Source organism: Podarcis gaigeae (assembly GCF_964106915.1).
Source record: "Podarcis gaigeae genome assembly, chromosome: 13".
NCBI classification, from domain to species: domain Eukaryota; kingdom Metazoa; phylum Chordata; class Lepidosauria; order Squamata; family Lacertidae; genus Podarcis; species Podarcis gaigeae.
In genome coordinates, this window is record NC_139689.1 from 8,404,375 (window position 1) to 8,418,053 (window position 13,679).

Here is a 13,679-nt window from a genome sequence, read left to right on the forward strand (position 1 = left end):
GTTCTCCCTAAAGTATAGGAGGCAATGCTAAGAAGATTGACACTGCTGATACTAGAGTAGGACACCTTGCACTAGAGCAAGGTGAGAATACAGGTTCCATCTGACAGCAGAGGAGTGTGGACTGAAGTTCGCTACGTGGCCTTCATCAAGTCAGAGTCACTCAGGTTGGCCTAGTTCAATGGTTCATAACGGTAAGAGTTCCAAAAGCAGCTGTCAAAATAATAAGTAAGGAAAGTGTCCACTGGGATACCCGTATAGGAGCTCATAGGCTCTAGCAGCTACTGAAGTAAGGGCATCATTGAATACCCTGAAGAAGTTTTTTTGAAGGCCGCTGACTTTCTACCAAATTTCTCTTCAGGTGGTGACTATTCTGAGGGCGGATGAGGAGCCTGACAGATCTAGGGATCTGTGAAAACAAGCAACACTAATGTGTAATCTTTCCATGGGATGAAGTAAAACAGGTACCTACCATTAAACTTTTTCAAAGTTTTGTCGATAGGTTCAGGAAGTAAGCCTGGGAAATTAACTTTGCACGTGAACATTTCATCGCTGTCCCACTCTGTGGCACACACGGTTGCTGTAGCATCAATGTAAGCAAGCCCGTTAGCCTGATCTTCTGGCTTTCCAAGTTCGGTCTTCAGTAGTGTTTGGTCAGATTCTTTTGTCCAGGTAACATTCAGTGCCGAAAGATCCTGTTCAAGGGGTACGTTTGAAATTCTGCAGGTCAGCTTGGCTAACTTGGTCTGGAAGATGTCAGCGAAGGATGGCGGGATTGCTTCCACACGGACATCCTCGTTACAAGAAATGTCACCTGAAGAATCACATGAGATAAGTGAGAACAAGGTTTGGTTCCACAGTAATTAAGACAACAGAACACACCAGTGTTCCATACACTGTTGGCAATCAATGCTTTAAACACCTAACTTCAAAGTCTCCTTCCTCATGCCCAAATCAAATTCTCTTAACCTTTGCTGAATACTGGCTGAATACTGGCTATATATAATGTGTGGCTTGACCCTAAGATCAACTGGGAATTTCCTCTCACTACCTGTGTACTATGTTCTGCAGGAAAGAACTTGTAGAAATGAGCTCTTGTGTGTTCCACAAGATGGACTTCATTACTTTGGGGACCCACCAAAGCTGAGAATCTTTTGAGAAAAGCTACAGGATAGGGCTTTCAGAATTATGGCACGGCCCTTTTAAATAGCAAATTTGAGCTAGGAGATTTTACATTTGTAGAACAATATCAACATGGGTCTTTAGCATAGAGGAGAATATTTCATACATTGATATCAGAATATGGATGAACTGAGATCTCACCCAACATTGAAATTATTGTTTCTCTCCCCTCCTGATCATTCTGGGTGTATGCTGAAGATACAGGTTTTTTGTTTTTTAAATAGGGTTGCATTGAGCAGTGGAACTGGGACTGGAGATAGATTATTCTTATTGTGAATGGTCAGATTTCTCATAAAAGAACAGTGAAGCTCACCTTGACAAAAAGAGTTCTTGTTGATCTTGAGTGTGTCATTGAAGTCCTTGCCATTCACCACACAAGAGAAGGTGATGTCACTGAGCCAGTCTCTCTTGGTGACTATGAGTTCACTCTTAATGCTGTAACCATTGCCCTCTCGGATTGGCTGGGTGGTGGTGAAGCCAGAGTCAAGTACCTGTCCCTTCTTCAGCCACTGAAGTGTGTACTTGCTGGAGGGAAGGTTAACTACACTGCAGGTGATGGTGGCATTCAGGTAACTGCCAAAAAAGGCTTGAATGGGTGGTGCACGTACAGACATCTCAGGTTTTGGCAGTTCGTTTGGTGTTTCTACTTGAGAAAGAGGGGGAATTGCAAGAAAGAATGAATTATGGCAGGTGGGTACAACACTCTCAACAGAAAAAAATGTAAATGTGTAAGGACTGGAGTTACATATACGTGTATATTCAGCTGTATTTAGGAATACATGTTCACATGATTGTCTTCTAGCTGTATTGTGATGCATACTGGAGAAACATGTTTGCATTCTTTTGACTCAATGGGAAGCAGGGCTTCATTTGAGTCAAGGCTAAGCTGGGCTGAGCCTTCAGAGTCACATCACAGCACTGGAGCAAATGGAAGGAATGTGCACTGCTGGGCATGTGCAGAGCACATTTCCCATGCTACAAGTGAGGCATATCCTACTCAGCTAGGACAGAGGATGCAGCTTTGATCTCCTCTTTCAGAAACAAATCAGCACCTCTGAAAGTATGTGCCACAATAGACAGCCTCTGACTACTTGTGTCTAATCTTTTGAAGACGGCCTGTGTTGTTATGTTGGATATGTTGAACAAGACGAGACAAATACATTCACTTACCGCAGCCACGGATCACTCGTATCACTGCGTTTCCAGAAGGGTGGTCAGCCTTGCAGTAAAATGGATAATCCTTTATCCAATCAGCAGATGGGACAAGTGCCTGGGAACTTGCGGTGTAAGTCCCACTGGAGCCGAGTACTGAAGGAAACTTCTTGGACGTGATTGTACTGTCGCTGACATTGTTCTTATTGTTCCAGGAGAAAGTGACTGAGTCAGGAAGGAAATTCTTGGCCAAGCACCCAATGGTGACCTTTTCACTGCCCTCGCTCCCAGGAGAAGCAATGAGAGGGAAAAGAGATGGGGCAGCTGAGGAAACTGAGGGAGAAGAAAAGCAGAAGGATGGAGGGTTTTTGGAAGGTGTTAAAAGTTCAGCTGGGGTTAACTAACTGAAAGGAAGTGAACCGTTGCATTGTTGGGAAAGAGAGACAAGGGTGTCAAACATGAGTATATGTGTGTTACTAGATGGATTGTTGTATTGTTGAGGTGTTTTTCAACACAAAATCGACATTTTGGATGTATTTGTGTTTAACCCCATTCTGCATGAAATATACCCAGTCTTCTCCCTCCTTCCCTTTGTAAGCAGAATTCCCTTTCTCCTAGTTCTCAGCCATAACTTATAGCTAGTGTAGGCTGTTTAAGAACCTGAGCTATGAACTTGGGAGTCTAGTCGGTCCAGACATACGTGACCTTAGTCTCATCACTCTGGACCACTTCGGAAACAATATTGTTGTAAGAATTGCACAGTTAATGAACATACAGCACCTGGGGAAAGTGTATAAATATGTACAGCATTGTTACTGAATAGCATCAGCTGGAGAAACACACTGCCTAATATTCCCCTTTCATCACTGATGAATAACAACTGGCCAAAGCTCTGAAAAGAAATGTTGGTCATGCTTCCCTATAATAACCATCAGAAAGGCTATTTACTGTCAGTGAAGGAGCAAGAACCACCAGAAAAGCGGTTTCATTATGTCCGTTATCCAGAGGTCCATGCTAGGAACCATTTTTATAACAACCATGAAGCACAACACTATCCTTGTCTACTCAAAGGTAACCCACTGAATATAATGGGGCTTATAAATGCATATAAAAGTAAGTGCATGTAAAATCTAAGCAGAAATGAGCTGGCAGCGAGGAGAATGCAACTGGAGTAGAAACATTGTGAGGCTGTTCGTTTTGCTTTCTGTGGAGTTCACTTTTGGCTTATTCTGTTGTACAGTATTTGCTTCATTACAACACTTCTAGAGAGTCAGCTGCACCCTCTGAAATGGTCACATTTTAAAAAAAGTGGGCAATGTCAGGCGCGGTAAAATGGAATGAAGATTTTGAGATTTCGAGGAGCACACAGACTTTCTTGCAAAATCACGAGCCATTTCATATTCTGATTACTGTTCAACACTGCTATGTTATATAGTACCCTCCCATACCAGAACAGCATAACCAGCAAAAGAATCAAAATGATTTTTGTAAAAGGAAACCCAATCACTTCAAAGAAAGCTAATTCAACAGAAATCTGACATCTTTCATTGTACTACACTTATTGACACCGTGAACCTCCTTAGCTATATCTAATGCAGTAAGCCCTTGACCCCTTTTAAACCATCAAAGGGAATCTGCACTGTGCTGCAGGTTAATATTTCTGACACCAATGAGCACCCCCCATATAAAGCACAAAGCAATGGTTAAATAGTGACTATTCCCTGGCTGAACTTGGAACTATTTCAGATGGGTCGTCGTAGCTTTTTGCTCTGCACCAACGAAGGGCAGAGCAGCAGCCACAGGCACCCTGACCTGCTTCTCCATTCACCAACTAGAATCTGTGAGACCAAAAACACACGCATAGTTATGGTTGCCAACTGACCAGGAAAACTGCTCTGCTCTTCTCCTGTGCCTTTAGCAGCAACTTGATGCACGGAAATCAGCACGTGACCTTTGTCACAGCAGGGATGTCAGCGTATCAGATTGCTGTTAAGGGTGCAGCTACTCCGGTCCGTTGAAATGGCGGCAACGGTGCCCAAACGAAACAAGTGATATACAATCGAGTACAGCTATGCTGAATGAGAGAGACCTGAACTCCATTCCAATACAATAACTATCTAATGCAATCTCAAGTCTGAAGCTGATCAGGATGCAACATGGGTCATCCATGCCTGGTTCAGTAGCTGTCTTGATTGCACATTATGAAGCTTATAATTTTTCAGCTAGTCTTGCACTAGGCAAGCCAAAGGAGTTGCAAAAACTATGTTGGGCTGGAGATTTGCAGGTTTGTGGACACTGGAAAGGAGGCACCTTTCCCTTCCCCACCAGCCATCCTAAGCAGTATAGAATGGGGAGACTTGCATGCCTTCCTACCCAGAGCTGGGCATGGGAGAGCCAGGAGGAAGCTGGCTGAGCCACTAACCTCTCAAATGTCCCCCACCTGGCTCCTGATGCTTGCAATCACTTGGGGATGAGGCTGAGCGGCTCCTTCCATGTTTCTCAAAGACAGGGCTGAGCGGCAACTGTGCCCAAACGAAACAAATGATATACAATCGAGTACAGCTATGCTGTGTGGATTGAATACCTTCAAATGGAGTGCCAGGTTTTAGGGAGGCAGGCAGAGGTGGGTGAGGTGGAGACAAATTGCTTACCTCAAAGCCTTTCTAAAACCTGGACTAAACTGAAGTTCCCAGCCCCTATTGAACATAGGAGGCTGAATTATACCGCGTCAGACCATTGGGTCCATCTAGCACAGTACTGTCCGCATTGCCTGGCAGCAGCTCTCCAGGATTTGTGCCATCCCTTGAGCTACGGCTCTTTCCATGGGCTCGTGTATGAGGTTCTTAAAACAGCTGGGAGAAATTATTTGCTCTCCTCAGCTTGTCTCAAATCTGCTTCTGAGTTAGCAAGCTTTCTGCCTCCCGGTTAAGTGTTAAGCTTCAGGGTGGCTAGGCTGGGGACACAGTTGCTTTTTCCAGCCTTCTCAAAGCTTGTGTCACACAGCTCTCAACAGGGAACCATGCAATTCTTTCAGCTGAGTATATGCACTCGGGGAGGACAGGGTGAAGGAGCCAGCCCTCCCCAAGCCAGTGCTGATCTTGGAGGTTTGCAAGGCTCCTAGCTGAGAATCAAGCTTCGTAGAAATCCCTGTTGCATCTCCAACCCTCTTATATAGCTCTGAAAAACTCACCACCTAGGTGAGAGGTGGGCTTTGGAGAAGCAAGGGGGCTGCTGGTGCTTTCCACCTCATTTTGATCCTGCACCATAGCTATAGCTGCTGGAAATAAAAAATTGCCCCCATCACAGAAGCCAGAAATGAAGGCAAACCCACTCAGCTCTTGCCTAGCTAAGCCCTGGGCTCCAGAGAGAGCCCAGCTGCCTCTCTGTCCCAACTCCAGCTGCTATAGCACTGGAAATATTTCTTATCTCAGGGCTGAGCGGTGAGCTTCAGAGAAGCTGGAGCTTTGCCCATCAGCCATCCAGTTTTTCCTCAGCTGAGCACTCAGCTTCAGAAAGACTCTGGGTACTCCTCCAACTCAGCTAGAACTGCTATAGATCTCCATGCTTGCATGTACCGGTAGTTCTCTTTCCAACAACCTAAGGGGCTTCCGAAAGCTTCCCCCATCATTCTCAGAGCCAGAGCTGAGCAGCAAGCCCACCAAGCTGTTCCCCAGTTGAGCCCTCGGCTTCAGAGAGACTCTCACTTTTCCCTCTGCCCTTGCTATTGCTGCTATGGATGGGAAAAGCTTGCATAAGAAAAAGCTAGGGGCTTTTTGACACTATTTCCAAAGCTGTATGTCAGCAGGAAAACACACAGCTCTCTCTCAGCTCAGTGCTGGGCTTCAGAGAGACCCTGGTTTGCTCCTAGGTCCTCATCTCTGGCTGCCATTGATCTGAAAAGTTTGCAAGTCCCCCAGAGGAGCAGTCAAGGGAGCTAGGCGGTTGCCAGATCCCCTGCCGCAATCATTCTGAAAGCTGCAGCCAAGTTGGGAGCCATCCAGCTCTTTCTCAGCAGAACACTGGGCTTCAGGCTTTGGCTGCCTGGTCTCCCTGCCCTAGGTTCAGTTGCTATCAGTCTAAAACTGAAACAGATTTGAGACACGGTTTGCATGGATCCCAGCTCAGTGCTGGGCTTCAATGCAAGCCAGTGGGTCTCGAGAGTTTCCCACATAGTTCCCAAGCCCATAAATCCAAGGGGAACAATGGAGCTTTCTCCTAACTGAGCATTTGGTTATAGAGAGAATCTGTCTGCTCCCCCAGCTTTGCTACAGCTGCCAGAGGCAGGAGACTCTCAAATGAGTCTTAGGCTTCAGAGACATTAGTGGGCTACCAGCAGCTTTCCCCATCATTTCCAAAGCCAGAGCTAAGGGGCGAAACTGCCCAGCTCTTAGCCAGCAAAGCACTGGGCTACAGAGAGACTCCAGTTACATCCCCAACCCAGCTACAGCTTTGGATAACCTAGGGAGCTGCTGGAACCTTCCCTATCATTCTGAAGAGTCCCAGCAGAGTCCTGAGCCACCCAGCCTGGCCCTGGGTAAGTGCTGGCCCCAGTTGTCGCTGCTGTAGCTCTGTTGAAATTTCCTAGCTCCTAGCTGGGCAGTGGGCTTCAGAAAAATAGGTGGCTGCTGCTGCTGCTGCTTTGCCCACCATTCCCAGAGACACAGTGGAACACCAAGCCATCCAGCTCTTTCACAACTGAGTACTGGGCTTTAGTTTGCCCTTTTAGCCTCAGCTGTAGCTGCTACAGTTCCAAAAATATTTCCTAGCTCCTAGCCAAGCCGTCGGCTTCAGATAAGCTAAGTGACTGCCGGTGCTTTCCTTGCCATTTTGGAAGCTGTAGCTGAGCACAGAGCCATTGAGCTGTTCCTCAACCTAGTGCTGGGCTTCAGGTTACCCTCCCTGCCACAGCTGTAGCTGCTATAGCTCTGAAGATATTAACAAGCTCCTAGCTGACCGGTGCACTTCAGATAAGCTAGGGAGGTTGCTTGAATGTTCCCATCATTCTCGGAGCTGCAGCTCAGCACCGAGCTGCCAAGCTCTTCCCTGGCTGTGCACTGGGCTCAAGGCTGCTGTCCCAGCCCAAGCTTTAGCTGCTATAGCTCTGAAAAGGTTCCCTAGTTCCTAGCTGAGCTGTGGATGACCGAGGGAGCTGCTGGAACCTTCCCTATCATTCTCAAGAGCAACAGCACAGTACTGAGACACCCAGCCCTGCCCTGGCGAAGCAGTGGGCTCTCTCTGCCCCAGCAGTAGCTGCTATAGCCCTGAAAGATTCCAAGCTCCTCAGAGAAGATAGGGAGCTGCTGGAACCTTTCCTATCATTCTCAAGAGCAACAGCTCTGCAGAGAGCTATCCTGCCTTCCCTGGCTAAGGAGTGGGCTTTAGGTTGCCCTCCCTGCCCTAGCTGTAGCTGCCCTAGCTCTGAAAACATTTTCTAGCTTCTAGCAGAGTGGTGCACTTCAGAGAAGCTAGCGATTTTGTTGGAACGTTCCCACCATTCTCAGAGGCACAGCTCAGCACTGAGCTGCCCAGCTCTTCCCTGGCTGTGCACTGGGCTCAAGGCTGCTGTCCCAGCCCTAGTTTTAGCTGCTATAGCTCTGAAAAGGTTCCCTAGTTCCTAGCTGAGCTGTGGATGACCGAGGGAGCTGTTGGAACCTTCCCTATCATTCTCAAGAGCAACAGCACAGTACTGAGACACCCAGCCCTGCCCTGGCTAAGCAGTGGGCTTTCGGTTGCCCTCTCTGCCCCAGCAGTAGCTGCTATAGCCCTGAAAGGTTCCTAGCTCCTAGCTAAACCGTGGGCTTCAGAGAAGCTAGGGAGCTGCTGGAACCTTCCTATCATTCTCAAGAGCTACAGCTCAGCACAGAGCTATCCTGCACTTCCCTGGCTAAACAGTGGGCTTTAGGTTGCCCTTCCAGCCTCAACTGCAGCTACTGTAACTCTGAAAACATTTTCTAGCTCCTAGCCGAGTGGTGGGCTTCAGAGAAGCTAGCGGTTTTTCTGGAACGTTCCCACCATTCTCAGAGGTACTGCCCAGCTCTTTGCTGGTTGTGCACTGGGCTCAAGGCTGCTGTCCCAGCCCTAGCTTTAGCTGCTATAGCTCTGAAAAGGCTTCCTAGCTCCTACTCGCTCGGTGGGCTTCAGATAAGCTAGGAGGCTGCTGCAGTGTTCTCAGAGACACAGCTGAGCACTGAGCCTTCCAGCTGGTGCCTGGCTAAGGGCACTAGCTAGGTTGCCCTCCCTGCCCCAGCTGTAGCTGCTATAGGTCTGAAAATATTTCATAGCTCCTAGCCGTAGACCACCACTCAGTGGTCATCAGAGAAGCTAGGGGGCTGCTGGTGCTTTCCCCGATGTGTTCCAAGCTGCCGCTGGTCACAGAGCTACCCAGCTGTTCCCTAGCTAAGTTCTGGGGTTTAGGTTGCCCTCCCTACACTAGCTGAAGCTACTATAGGGATCAAAACTGTTGGAGCTCTGTGAGGCTCGTGTGCTTCCCAGTTCAGTGATGGGCTTTGGAGAAGCTAGGAGGGTGCCATAACACCCCCCCTTGCCTTGCTACCAAAGCCACAGCTCAGCAGAGAGTCCTCCAGCTTTGCCTGGCTGAGCTCTTGGCTTCAGTGAGGTTCAGGTTGCCCCTCAACCTTCCGCTACAGCTGCTAGAGATCTGAAAGGCTTGCATGCATTCCAGCTCAGTAGCTTATCCAACTTGGATAAGCTAAGGGATCTCCGGAGCGATTCCCTCCATCGCTCCCAAAGCTGCATCTGAGTCTGAAACCCTTCCCTAGCTAGGTACTGAGCCTCAAAGAGATACTCCTTGCTGCTCTGCCCCAGCTAGGGCCACTATGGATCTGAAAGATTTGATGCCTGCTGACTGAGGATGCTGGGTGGGTCTAGTTGACCACCCAGGCACTCCAGAACTAGTAGTACGTTGGGTAAAAGGTTGGATACCACCTCACTGAGCATGGGATGCCAAACATCCCAATCAGCTGGGAAAACTACTGTTAAATACACCCAAGTAAAGCCTTGTATTGATCCTCATATTACAAATTTAGAAATCATGCCAGTTAGAGATGTGGGAAAATCCCTTCATGATTATTCTCTGTTAAATGAATTAATAGTCTAGCAGTGGTTTGTTATTGTAAGCTTTCCTGAGGTAGCTTGATATAAACTCTGGTAATTAAAAAATAATTCCATTTGTCGGTCAAAATTCCAGTTAAGTCTATCACTTATCTGAATCAATCAAACAAATGAAAACTACTACAAAGAGAGGTGGAAGTTTCAATCAAAAGCAGAAATATACTCTACAGAGATAAACTATCTTAAAACCCTGACCGCATAGGACAAAACAAATCCAGTTAAAACAGAAAAACCCATAAAAGTTACTTAGAAAAACCAAACAAAAACCAACAATAAATTATAATTCCCTGCCACAAATTCATTCACTCTTAAAATCTGTGTCTCATTATTTCACAAAAATAAGCAACAGAAGAGAACACTATTAAAATATCCCAATATTTAAATCATGTAAATTGTTAATAAATGTTAAATTTGTTCAAAATAGATAAAAATAATAATTGACATATTCTAAATTGTAGTAAAATAATAATAATCAAATAAAATATTGAAGAAAGAGGAATAAAGTATTTTTATCTTACCATTTAAATGTATGATTTCTACACGTAAAAGATTCACAAACTTCTAGAGTCCAGAACCAATTGCTTACGGAACAGACATTCATCTTTTTTCTTTAAACCAAAAAATGCTAAATCTGGGTTATTTTTTGTGGGGAAAACAGAGATCTTTCAGAGACAGGTGTTATTCTGTTGTTTTCGAAACATTCAGGGCTATTTTCCACCATGTGAAACCACTGTGGGTGCTAGAAACTCCATGAAATGGAACGCAAGGTCTTAAAATAAATCAAAACAGAGAAACGAATCTTTGGCCACCTGTTGTCTTAATCTGCACATCCCCCCCCCCCCCGCCAATGTTCCTGTTTAGTAATCGGCCATTTTCTTTTCACAAAAAAAGAAAAGAATAGATCCAACCCTTCAAAATCTTTTCTTGATTGTGCTAATAATTTTAGATTCTGATGCATATTAATTAGCACTCCCATTACTTTCACAGTGCATGAGCATCAGGAGTAAGATTCAATTTGCTCAAAGGCTTAATCTGAGCCGGGAGCCAAAGAAACATAAATTCAATTGCAGAATTCGGCCTCTGAATTAGTCAAACAAACAAACAAAAGACTAGGAAGTCTCTAAGCATGTTAAAAGTACCTTGCCCTCACCACTGAGGAAAGCTAAGCAGAACCCATAGGTTGGTAAGAGTTTAATTTAGAGAGAATAAAGGGAGGCAGATAAAGAAATAACAGTGGCATATTAAAGATGTCTCAAGTTTGTTGTGAAGTGAATTTTAGGAGAGAAACTACTTCACCTGATGCACACAAGGACTTTATTGATCTGGCAAAGTAGGATTTTCCCTCTGAAATTCATTCCGCAACACTTATTTACTCTTTAAAGTGTCACAGGACTTTGTCTATAACTGCAACCTAGTATTATGCTTGATTGAAAGATAGATAGACAGAGAATAATAAGATGGGATGAATCCTGAACGACTGAAGGGTAGACAGAAAAAAAATGAACAAATTAAAGAATAAACAAACGGGAGGGAACTACTGAGAAAGAGTGGATAGACAGATTTCTAAATTATGCATTTGTTATAAGAATGCAGTTCTATTTGTCCATTTAAACTTTTGATCCACTAAAGAATAGAATTAGACACTACCAAGGCACAAATATTCCCCCCATCTTAAATATGACACATATAATTGCAGCTTTTAAGTTCCTTTAAGGCTTTCAAAATGCTCTGGAGATTGAAAAAACCAAGCAACCCAAAGATAAATCCCATCTGCTCAGTTATGAATGAAATTAGTTCTGAATTAGAAAAAAATATTGATTTACCTGAACTAACGGTGACAAAGGTCCCGGGTCCCCAGTAGTCGAATTCATAGTATACACACTAACACAATTGTCTGGAGATACTGTATTTAACAAACTGTCCCCTCAGCTCAGTTCTTCGGTAATGTCTTAGAAGGAGTCTAACAGATTCTGATTCTAACAAAATTTATTCTCATATAATCCCCTATGTTACCCCAGTCTTTTTGCAAGTGCAACCTTTCTAGACTATTGCAATTGTGTAGCGAACATAGTAAAACATTTTCAGGGAAAGCGTAAAAATATAATTGTAGGGATGGAGAAAAGACTGTAGCAGAGTAATTTTGGTCTTTGGTTTACAAGCTATATGGGAGACAAAGTATTAAATTCTCACTGAAATAGACCTCAGTAAATCCAAAGAAAGTTGCCTTCGGCAATCAGCATTTACAAGGAAGATCATTGCAAAGAAGTACATGAGAGAAATAAATATTTTTACCTGTTGTAACAGTGACGAAGGTGCCTGGTCCCCAGTGATCAAACCAGTTGTCACATTGGAATATGTTTATGGGGAGAGGCTGCAAAAACTTTCATCGATCGATCGACTGTTTTTGAATTGCTGAATAATCTTGTCTACTTAATTACTCCAAATGGGTGTTTAAGGCTGCACCTCTATGTACACTTACTTGGTAGTAAGACACATAGAATTCTGTGGCACTTACATCCAAGTAAACATGCATAGGACAAGCCTGTAAGATTTACTTAGCGGTATAAGATTTTTCAGAACATGGGTAGGAAAAAAATGTCTAAACCTACTTTAAATCTCAATCCTAAACACACATACTGGAAGTAAACTCCACACATTTAAATGAAAGGTATATTTTCTAAGTAAGCAAGTTTGAGATAGCGGTTTATATAAGAACAGAAGAATTATCTTTCCAGACCGGACCAAGGGTCCATCCGTTCCAGAACTTGACCAGACATTCTTATTTCTCTGGAACGGTCTCATTAAACTGAACTGGACTTCCCTGGAGTCCTATAAGACTCCCTCAATTCGCAGAACATGCCCCACAACAGGAACACTTGAGTTTCAAAAACATAAAGAACGGGACTGACTAACATTTCAAAGACATCACTTAAAAAAATAGGAACAAACTCTGCATTTAAAGAATACAGGTGAGAAAATGAATTAAAATCATACCTGAAGTGACATAGACCATGGTGCCTGGACCCCAGTGGTCGAAGTAGTCACAGTGCCCCAACTCTTTCTATCCCATGCACAAAAACCTAATATGGAATGCTTCTGTCCTTTGCAACCCGCAAAACTATCCCTTAAATGATAGTTTTAATGCACACTCAATATAAATATGGGGGCTTTTAATTGGCTTAAGATGCAGAACATAATTAAATCTGGATTGTTCAAGACAACTGAATACTTTAAGAAAAACAACAGAGAGCTTCTCGGCACTGTAAAGGGAGGAAAGCTTTGTAGTCGCAAAAGCTTTTTTAGACTTTGTGGCTTTTGGCACCATAAATTTTCATTTCTAAGCCTGCAGAGAACTCTCTATTGTTTTTGTTATGCGAAACTACCGTAGTTACCCAACCGGCATAGATGTTTTAAAGAAAAGGTTGTGAAATTTAAACATATACATTTCTAAGTTTTAGAAGGCATTTCTCCGAAGCCCCTGTTTTGTTATTAACTTAGTTTGGGTCATGAGCTGGACTGATGCATAATTAAGATATCTATTTTGGTTTAAAGAGATTACCCTGGTCTCTTCCAACTCTAGGATTCTATGATTCCAGCATAACTAGGTTGAGAAAGGCAGTCAGTTTGAGGTACTGGGGTGTTTTTATACCCAACAGTCACTTTGGAAAAAAGATAGAAAAATCACACACAACTAGACAGAAGGAAAACATTAAATTTAACTTACCACTGCTCACTGTAACCAGGGTGCCTTGTCCCCATATGTCAAAAGCATAGTAGTCACAGTGATACTAATTCCTGCCTTGAGTGACTAAAAACCTACTGGTCTCAAAGCTCAAGATGCCAGAGGTCACATCTCCTATGTTGTCCTCCCATTATATATTATATTTATTTACACAACTATATTTCCCTTCTGTTTTAATTGAAACTGAATTTTCTCTTGCCGTAAAGAGACAGAAAACACCTACTACTCCACCTTGCATTTAGGACATTTTTTTAAAACCCAGTAAAGATCTTATTGTAAAATATAATAACTACTTAAGTCAAAGGGAAACATGGAATAGAAAATCCTTACCTGGAGATACCATCACCATGGTCCCTGGACCCCAATAATCAAAGGCAGCATAGTAATCACATTGATTAACCTGCCAGTGTTGTGCGAACAAAAACTAAACAATACTTTCCTGTTGCCAAGACTTTAAATGGAATAATATTTGACA

The 13,679-nt window shown here is 43.9% G+C and overlaps 1 protein-coding gene, 1 long non-coding RNA gene and 2 gene segments (V, D, J or C); 1 reads left to right on the plus strand and 3 right to left on the minus strand.

Annotated features, from left to right (window-relative positions):
• The window catches only part of LOC310828869 (Ig mu chain C region-like), an 89,906-nt gene that overhangs the window by 75,883 nt on the left and 344 nt on the right, over positions 1–13,679 (minus strand).
• Positions 1–13,679, minus strand: part of LOC310828753 (uncharacterized protein) — a 274,212-nt gene that overhangs the window by 27,878 nt on the left and 232,655 nt on the right. Inside the window, exon 1 of one of the 2 annotated variants that reach the window (XM_083706517.1) lies at positions 9,981–11,269. The exons of the other annotated variant lie outside the window; for it this stretch is intronic. The gene's annotated coding sequence lies outside the window, so the exon portion shown is untranslated. Of the gene's footprint in view, positions 1–9,980; positions 11,270–13,679 lie in introns of those variants that run through there. 2 annotated transcript variants of the gene reach the window in all.
• LOC310828875 (Ig mu chain C region secreted form-like) overlaps positions 1–13,679 on the minus strand; it is a 1,309,992-nt gene that overhangs the window by 905 nt on the left and 1,295,408 nt on the right. Inside the window, exons 4-7 of the C gene segment in view lie at positions 12,457–12,542; positions 2,350–2,664; positions 1,493–1,822; positions 470–811 (exon numbers count right to left, since the gene is read on the minus strand).
• LOC310829104 lies at positions 1,730–2,916 on the plus strand. The gene is made up of 2 exons (XR_014557140.1): positions 1,730–1,869; positions 2,547–2,916. It is a non-coding gene; the product is annotated as an uncharacterized lncRNA (long non-coding RNA).